Consider the following 9,489-nt stretch of genomic DNA (forward strand, 5'->3'; position numbering starts at 1 on the left):
CAAGGTATACATGCTCAGGTCAACAAGTCTCTCCTCGTACGGTTTGCAACACAAATCCCATACCATTTTCGTAGCTAGTCCCCATGAGTAAATTTCCTTATGTAGCATTGATATAAAAGCTTTGTCTTATTTTCCTATCACTAACGAGCTGTTCCTTTTCCTTGCAGAAGGAGAGACTATTTCTATGTGCTTCCTCATTCTCCTACCATCCCCCGTTTATAATTTATTTATGTTCATCTGATATTCCATCTTTTCCTAGGGTAAGGCACAAGGTGGATTGTGTAAGAAATGTGATCCTTCGCCTTTGACGGTGATGCGGTTGGAGTTGGGAAGGCTTATTTTTATTGTCAGGCGTTGCTGTTTTAAGTAATGAAGCATTTCATGCAACTCAACTTTGTAAAACAATTAAAAAGAGCTCCCTCTGCCAATACCTGGGACTTTTTTTTAAATTGTTTTAATTCCCATGTAAATACATGGTGACTTATAAGGGCTTACAGTATTTTATTAGGATTTATTTACCGCCTTTTTGAAGGAATTCACTCAAGGCAGTGTACAGTAAGAATAAAACCAACATGAGCAATAGACAATTACAGCAGTAAAAATATTCAAATAGCAATACAAAGTATGGCGTAGAAGGGCATAATCGAACGCGAACGCCCATCTCCATGGGCGTCTGTCTCCGAGGACGGGTATGTGAAGGGGCAGGACAGACCGAATTTTCGGGAAAAAAATGGGCGTCCATCTTTTTTTTCGATAATACGGTTTGTGCCGGGCATATGCATTGGATTTGGGCGGATTTGAGCTGGGCGGTTTCGTTTTTCAGCGATAATGGAAACCGAAGGCGCCCAGCTCAAAAACGAACAAATCCAAGGCATTTGGTCGTGGGAGGGGCCAGGATTCATAGTGCACTGGTCTCCCTGACATGCCAGGACACCAGCCGGGCACCCTAGGGGGCACTTGTAACAATTAAAAAAAATTAAAATACCTCCCAAGTCCATAGCTCCCTTACCTTGGGTGCTGAGCCCCCCAAAACCCACTGCCCACAAGTCTACACCATTACCATTGCACTTATGGCTGAAGAGGGGCACCTAGATGTGGGTACAGTGGGTTTTGGGGCAGTTTGGAGCACTCCCATTTACCAGCACAAGTGTAACAGGTGGGGGGGATGGGCCTGGGTCCACCTGGCTGGAGTCCACTGCACCCACTAACAACTGCTCCAGGAACCTGCATACTGCTATGATGGAGCTGGGTATGACATTTGAGGCTGGAAAAAAACAAGTTTTTAAAGTTGTTTTTTTTTGGGTGGGAGGGGATTAGTGACCACTGGGGGAGTCAGGGGAGGTCATCCCTGATTCCCTCCGGTGGTCATCTGGGCAGTTGGGGCACTTTTTGGGGACTTGTTCGCGAGAAAAAAGGGTCCAGAAAAAGTTACCCAAATTCTTGCTTCTGGCGCCCTTCTTTTTTCGATTATCGGCCGAGCGCGCCCATCTCTCCTCGGCCAATAAACACGCCTCAGTCCCGCCTTCACCACGCCTCCGACTCGCCCCTGTCAACTTTGTCCGTTCCTGCGACAGATTGCAGTTGGAGGCGCCCAGAATCGGCTTTCGATTATACCGATTTGGACGCCCACGGGAGAAAGACGCCCATCTCCCGATTTGGGTCGAAATATGGGTGTCTTTCTCTTTCAATAATAAGCCGGATAGTATACAACTTACAACGTCAACACAATACGTAGTAAAACATTTTAATAGACAGCCTAGGATATAAGCAAAGATGGAACATATACGGCCCTGTTTACTAAGGTGCGTTAGTGTTTTTAGCGCACCTAACCACGTAGGCGCCTATAGGGATATTGTAGGCAGGTACATGGTTAACGCGCTTACATGGTTAACATGTATTAAAAACGTTAACACACCTGTAAGAGGATTTAGAAAATAAGGTGACTGATTTATACTTTCTTATGAGGAACAATTAGAGAAGCTTTTGTCAGATAGAAAAATGAAGGGAGGAGAGGGGATTAATGACCTAGTATTGGCTAGAGGAGGGTTGATTAGGAAGAAGAAATCTTCCTTTATTTTTCCAAAAATTATTTCTTGATTTTTTTTCCTCGCTCTCCTTATGATTTGGGCTAGTACTATGCAGAATTTTTGCTTCTTTCTTTTATTCATGCTTTTCTCGTTGTATGCGTGCATTTCCCTTTCCCAAGCATGGTTTTGCCTTAATTTTCTTGGGATGTATGAATTTTCAAAACTCTGGAATTTGTTGCCAGGGAATGTAGTAAAAGCAGTTAGCTTAGCAGGGTTTAAAGGTTTGGATGGCTTCCTAAAGGAAAAGTCTATAGATCATTATTAAAATGGACTTGAGGAAAATCCACTGCTTATTTCTAGAATAAGCAGCATAAAATGTAATGTACTTTGGGATCTTGTCAGGTACTGGATTGACCCCTGTTGGAAACAGGATGCTGGGCTTGATGGACCTTCGGTCTGCCCCAGTATGGCAATACTTATGTCCTTATGTAAATAAGAAAAAAGCAATTTGAAGGGCACTATGCAGAATAATATATAAATGCACTGAACACAGAAATAAACTATGGGCAAACAGATGGTACATGAAGGATGAGGAATACAAGACGTCAGATAGGCAGAAGAACAATTTCCCCATCACTCTTTTCTCTCATCCCTACAATAATTACCAAAGGTCCCGCAGTAGGGAGGGAAAGAAGTAAGGAAGCCTGCTTGTTTACTCAGGAAGCCAAATCAGGCAGTTCTTATAAGGGTGAGAGCTGCCTCCAGTACCACTGAAACACTGGAGCCTGAGGTCCTGAGCATTTCCCTGCTGACACTCAACGTGTAATTAAACTCTGGAATTCGTTGCCAAGAGAATGTGGTAAAAGCGGTTAGCTTAGCAGGGTTAAAAAAAGGTCTGGCCGGCTTCCTAAAGGAAAAGTCCATAGACCATTATTAAAATGACTTGGGGAAAATCCACTGCTTATTTCTGGGATAAGCAGCATAAAATGTATTGAACGTTTGGGGGATCTTGCCAGGTATTTGTGATCTGGATTGGCCATTGTTGGAAACAGGATGCTGGGCTTGATGAACCTTCGGTCTGCCCCAGTATGGCAATACATAAGTCGCGCTATATAGAATCCAGGGTAACTGCTATTCTATGAATCACACTCAGCCCAGATCACCCTTTATAGAATAGCGCTGAGCGTGAATTTTTCCCAGCACCTACTTTTCACTGCCATTTACTGAATCTGGCTCATAATATTACATGTGTCCCTGCTGCATTTTAGGCGCCTACGCGTATGGCAACTCTATAGCTGGTATAACTGTGACTGCCTAAATATTAGGCATGCTGATGCCACCTTACACCAGCATTCTATAACGAAATCTGGGTGCCCAGATGCCATTATAAAATAGGCTTTTACCACACATGCTCAGGGCATTTATATGGAGACATCCAGTTATATCATTGTCGCTTAGGTGCCCTAGCCTCTGTTACCAGGGCTGCATGGGATCACCAATGGCATTATTGTGACCTAAAGGTCATGTTAACAAAACAGTCACTTTAAATCAAATGCACTCAACCACTCAATCAAGGAAACTCATTCCAATATTTAACCAGTGGATGTGGCGCTCACTCATTAATATGATTAATGGAGGAAAGCCTCTGTTTGTCCCCGGTCACCGAATTGATGTCATGTGACTCTCGAGGACTAAATTCTTCATTGGCTCTAAACCTCCGTTGCGTTAATTCCATTTTTTGCCGTTTTGTTTTTTTCTTTTTAAATTCATTTTTATGTATCGATTTCAAATATGATTCAGCATAGAGCACTTGACTTTGTCTTCCGACGGGGTCCCGTTTCGCTGTGTCAGCTTTAACAGGGAGAACCTCGTGCTTATGCCCGTTTATGCTATTTGACTTATATCTGTGAAATAAAATGAGATCACATCAGTCTGGCTAACTTCTACTCACTACGTATGTTATAAAGCTGTGCGGCACATTTCTCTACACAGAACCTCGCGCCACTTAAGTTAAACCCCATCATACTCTGATCACCAAAAGATCTTACATTCACTGTCTGCTGTAATGCAATGTGTGATCTTACTTGTTCAGATGCAGCGTGTCTTCTCTTCGCTATCGCTAGAACACATTTAAAAATGGTGCGCATTTAAGCGAACGCTCATTAATTCAGGACAGCAGTTATTGATCAGAAATGTAAAGGGGTATTCTGCCCACCACAATTAAAGGGATATTGTTCTGGGTTTAAAAAAAGGTTGCCCATTGTTTGGTCGTATTGAGCCCATGGGGTTCTAAGGTCTGCATCCTATATATCCACCGTTGTTCTAATTGCAAAAGGCGTTTCCCTCTGTCACCCCCTCTGCTGCTCAACGTTAAATGATCAATAACAAAGCAGCGGAATTGTGAGAATTCATGTCTAACCACATTGCAGCGTGCTGTCAGGGGAGCCCGATTTGATTTCTTTTTAAACAGGACTTACGTTCAACCATTCGGGTGTGCAATGTTCGTGTAGTTTTGCCCACTGCGTTGTAAGACTCGGGCATTTGCGAATGATTTGGGCTGGGTTTGAAAACATTTATCGCTTCTTTTCTTTTTGTAGCGGCCGCTGCTGCTCAACAGGAGAAACAGCAGCGGCCGGACAGCGTTACTACTGGCATCTGCGGGTGGCGATGGGGTTTGATGCACCGGGGGGGGGGGTGTTGATATGCTTTGGATGGGGGGAGGGAGGTGTTTGATGTGCTTGGGGGGAGGGAGGTGTTTGATGTGCTTGGGGGGAGGGGGTGTTTGATGTGCCAGGGGGGAATTGGGTGATGCGCTGGGGGAGGTTCTGTGGTGCCGCGCTTGTAGTTTTTTGATGCGCCTCTGCCTGCCACTTGCTCCAAAGTGGCAGGGAGCGGCACACTGACAGCTGATTCCCAGGCAGGGGGAGGAGTAGGGAAACACACTCCGCGTGTTTCCCTACTCCTCCCCCTGCCTGGGAATCAGCTGTTAGTGACGTCATCCTGGCTACGGAGCCAAGCTCAGCAACTCCAGGAGCCACGGACACAGGCAGTCGCACATTAGAACGTTGGTGGTGAGAATTATTATATAGGAAGTGTCCTAGAAAAAGTTATTTTAGGTAAGTGTTCTGTCATTGATTATGCCTATTTGCATTCTGGAAACAAGGTTCTGAACAAAAATTAGGGGCAAGGAATAAGCCCCAATAACTCCTTTTGAAAATCCATCCCTTTATTTTTAGATACTAGTACTAATCATTTCTATAGCATTACTAGACATACGCAGCACTGTACACATTATATACAGGTACTTTCTCTGTCCCTAGGGGGCAATCTAAGTTTTTTTGTACCTGGGGCAATGGAGGGTTAAGTGACTTGCCCAGGGTCACAAGGTGCTGCAGTGGGAATTGAACCCAGTTCCCCAGGATCAAAGCCCAGTGCACTAACCATTGCCATGTTTGTCCACTTTAAAGGTAATGACTAGAACTAAAGACAAAACAAATAAAAATGATATCTAAACAAGCTCCAAGGTTCATAAACTATTTTCCAAATTTCTTTATACCTCAACGTAGAACTAGGCTGATCTCTTTTCTTCCCTACCTACGGTTACATTTCAGAGCTGAGTAAATTAAAATCTTACTTATTTGGGGAAAAAAAAACCCACAATTGCTGTTTACTTGACTTGATATTATCAATAGAAATCAAACAAAAGAAAACATGGAAAAGAAAATAAGATGATACCTTTTTTACTGGGCATAACTTAATATATTTCTTGATTAGCTTTCGAAGGTTGCCCTTCTTCCTCAGATCGGAAATAAGCAAATGTGCTAGCTGACAGTGTATATAAGTGAAAACATTCAAGCATTACTATGACAGTCTGACAGGGTGGGAGGATGGGGGTGGGTAGGAGGTATGCATGGGGACATCAAAGCATATCATTGATATTCTAACAGGATGGGTGTGGATAGGTGAGGGGAGGGTGATCAACAGAGACATACAGCTTTATGGTTTATAATGGGCTAGGAACCCCAGGTCCTTGTTAAGTCCTTTCTGTTGGGTGTTAAAATATTCAATCATTCTGACTTCAAAGGTCTTACGTTCTTGTATGGTTTTAAAGTTACCTTTCAGGATTCTCACTGTGAAGTCACTGGTACAGTGTCCTGGTCCTGTAAAATGCTGGATCAGGCAATGAAGACAAAAATCGCAAACACACTTTTGTTGTAAAATATCAGAAGGGTGGGGAAGAGGTGGCTAATCTAATTAGAAAAAATTGGGATATTGTACAACAACATCCTTTATTCAACAATTCTGAATTACAGATAGCTTTTTCAAGAGAACGCAATTTAAGGGAACTTTTATGTCCAGCAGATATTGTGGTCAGAAAAAACACCGGTACAGGTTTTCACACCAAATATGGATCCTGTTCATTCTGCGACATTATGATTGAAAATGACAGTTTTTGCAACCCAACAGATGGTAAAATATACAAATTCAGACATTTGACCACATGTAAGACTGATCACGTGATTTATTTTCTCAAATGTCCGTGCGAGAAACTATATATCGGTAAGACAGATAGAAGTCTAAAAACGAGATTGAGTGAACATAAGTCCTGTATTAATTCTTTAAAATATGGAGCCCCTTTAGTTTCTCACTGCAAAGAATTCAAGCATAATTTTGAACATTTTCAATGTACAGTGATAGATCATGTGGCGGCACACATCAGAGGTGGAGATCGAAGCAAACTGTTACTTCAGGCAGAACAAAGATGGATCCACAGATTACAGACTTTGGAACCTAGCGGTTTGAATTCAACCATACAATGGGGAGCATTCTTATAAATACATATATTTCTTTGAGACAGATTGGGATGATACTATTTCTTTGAAACAGATGGGGATGATACTATCTATGTTGATTCACGACTTTTGTATCACATATTTTGACAGCAGAGGGTAGTTAATGGCCCTTTAAATTCTTTACCGATGTGGCAGTCGATGATTGGACCAAGTTATCTTCGCGTCTTATGACGCTCCAGTCATTGATTGGGTAAAGTTTTCTTTAATTTCACATTGAAGTCAGGTGAGGACGCCAACAATTCTTTCCAGAAGACACGAGTTTTGTGGGAATTTCATTGCAAATATAGGTAAAACGACATGATGTTGCTTTTAAGGGATCATGATAATTTTGAACTCACTACTTGTTTTAATGGATTTGTTCTTGTTTAGTTTATACCTTCTTTCGTTCTGATTTATTGACAGCGATCATGGTGCGGGGTTCCATGAAATAGCGGGTTCCCTGATGAAGATTTACGAAACGGGACCGTAGGAACCAATGCATTCATAAAAAAAAATTTTTTTGGATCCACCGCCTTATTAGAACGACATCGTTCCATTATTCTGGATAAGATAAGTGATGGTGTTTGGATATATTTTTGATATCGTCATTTCTTTGATATAATCTTGATATGATCACAGAGTTTCAAGTCTAATCAGACACACACACATATTGATATATAAAATTAAAAAAAATTTTTGATTATATACTAGAGGGTTTTTCAAGTCTATGATGACTTTTTCTATGTGCTATACAATGAACACTCATGTGCAATAATAGCCATAGCAGTTGAGACTTTTCCCTCATGTGCAACTCAATATCTGCTTTATAGTCATTGAGATTATCTAGTATAGTCAGCAGAGAATCTGTTAGGCATTTTGCTATTCCACTAGCAACATTCCATGTAGAAGTCGGCCCTTGTAGCTCACCAATGTGGCTGCGCAGGCTTCTGCTTCTGTGAGTCTGCACGTACGTGCAGGACGTCAGACTCACAGAAACAGAAGCCTGCGCAGCCTTCTACATGGAATGTTGCTAGTGGAATAGCAACATTCCATGTAGAATCTCCAATAGTAGCAACATTCCATGTAGAATCTCCAATGGTATCTATTTTACTGTCATAGTAATGCTTGAATGTTTTCACTTATATACACTGTCAGCTAGCACATTTGCTTATTTCTGATCTGACGAAGAAGGGCAACCTTCGAAAGCTAATCAAGAAATGTATTAAGTTATGTCCAATAAAAAGGTATCATCTTATTTTCTTTTCCATGTTTTATTTTGTTTGATTTCTATTGATAACCTTAAGAGTGGACTAACACGGCTACCACACCTCTCTACATGTAGAACCCCAAAGAATAGCAAGATTCCGGAATGCTAAAGAGTGACAAGATTCCATGCAGAATCTCAAAGAGTAGCAACATTCCATGTAGAACCCGATCTGATGAAGAAGGGCAACCTTCGAAAGCTAATCAAGAAATGTATGAAGTTATGTCCAATAAAAAAGGTATCGTCTTATTTTCTTTTCCATGTTTTATTTTGTTTGATTTCTATTAATAACCTTAAGAGTGGACTAACACGACTACCACACTCCTCTACTTGACTTGATAGAAACCTCAAAAAAGCCGTGATTTATTTGTGATGTCTTGTTTACCTGCAGTCCTTGAAGTGTTTCAATCAAATACTATGATAGAAGTGTACAGCAGATGCACCTCTCACCCCCCCGAAGCTGTCCAGACCTCTTCAGCATCTGACAGCTCCAAGATTAAAGCAATCAAATAAAAGTAAGGCTGATCGCTTTCTCCTCTAGGCGTTGCATTTCTGCTTGCTGTTTGCTTTGTCTTCACATTCACAAGTTTTGCAACAGCACTAAAGCCATGAGTTGTTCTGAAATGGTTTCAGATTGAGTGACTAAGTGGATCCGATCAGCGGGGAAAGGTCAGAGCTGAGGAACCCTCTCTGTATTACTTTGACATGATATGTGTACACTGTCATGCCAGTAACCTTCTTTTGAACCTGAAATCAATCATGTCCTGTATCCAAAAGGATGCCAGACAAGATCAAGGGCCAGCTGTAGGCCAGGGTGTGTAGGGTGGTTGTTTAGGTCAACAATGCCAAGGGGCACCATTGGGAGCCCACGGGATGTGCTCTGCCACCAACCCAACCTACCAAAGAGCATGCAAACCAGACACAACTTCATGTGCTTAGGAGATCTGCAAAGGATACTGGCTTTGTGCAACTGCTTTTGTTTTCAGGCTCATAAAATTCATGTGATTTCCCAATTATCTTTTTTTTTATGTTACATGGGTTATTGAGTACTAGTAAAAGAGGCCCGTTTCTGGAGCAAATGAAACGGGCGCTAGCAAGGTTTTCCTCCCCAACACCCCCCTTCTCCCTCCCTCCCTCCCTACCTACCTACCTACTGACCCCTTCGTCGTTCTGTTGCCATTGCTCCGCCCTCGGTGTGTTACGCCATTGCTCCGCCCTCGGCATCATCACGTTTGACGCGAGGGCGGGGCCCCGAGACGGCGATTTCGGTGGCTTCACCACCATGAACCCTTCGAACCCGTTTTGAAGGAAGTGGCGTCAGTGGCTTGGCTTCACTGACGTCAGTGTCTTCAGAATGTTGAGGGTG

This window comes from Microcaecilia unicolor, chromosome 5 (assembly GCF_901765095.1).
Source record: "Microcaecilia unicolor chromosome 5, aMicUni1.1, whole genome shotgun sequence".
Taxonomy (NCBI): Eukaryota; Metazoa; Chordata; class Amphibia; order Gymnophiona; family Siphonopidae; genus Microcaecilia; species Microcaecilia unicolor.